This window comes from Nannospalax galili, unplaced genomic scaffold, assembly GCF_000622305.1.
Source record: "Nannospalax galili isolate Female #2095 unplaced genomic scaffold, S.galili_v1.0 scaffold25, whole genome shotgun sequence".
Classification (NCBI taxonomy): Eukaryota; Metazoa; Chordata; class Mammalia; order Rodentia; family Spalacidae; genus Nannospalax; species Nannospalax galili.
Genome location: NW_008355642.1, coordinates 5,116,866 through 5,117,498, shown reverse-complemented (window position 1 = coordinate 5,117,498; position 633 = coordinate 5,116,866).

Below are 633 nucleotides of genomic sequence, written 5' to 3'. Positions count from 1 at the left end.
TATTAATGATATTAATATGTGAACATCTCTTACTAAGCATTCTATACAGTAAACTCTGCCTCTAAGTTTTCTTCCCAGAGAACTCAAACTGTGCCACTTGAGATTAGGAGTGATCCAAGAGAGCTGGCACTAAGATAATTATTTGGTAGCTAGGTCACCCACAGCCCCATTGGCTATAAGGGCATCACAGGCAATAGATGGAGCACAGAAAGCCTCCTGCCCCAAGGTGGTAGTGATCTTTTTGTTAAGACTTCCAGAGCTGGGGATGTGTCTCGGTGGCAGAGTGTATTATGATAGAAGTACAAGGAAATCCATGTGGTATGATGAATGAAGTGATTGTAAAATGTGGAGGAAGTAGTTATCAGATTAATGGACTTGATGGTTATTGAGCTCCACATATTAAACTACCAATGAACACAGTTTTGCTACATGAAAATCAAGATACTGCCTGTGGACCTCCAGAATAGGATCTCAACAAAGGGTTTTGGGCATATCTAAGTGGATGCCCCCCAAAACTTGACCCTCCAGATTTCCTTGAGGCATTAGAATTGGTTCAATTACTCTACCAATAATGACCTCCTGCTTCATCTCCTTGCTTGAGGATATGCAAAGCTTCTCCCCTCATAAGACAGA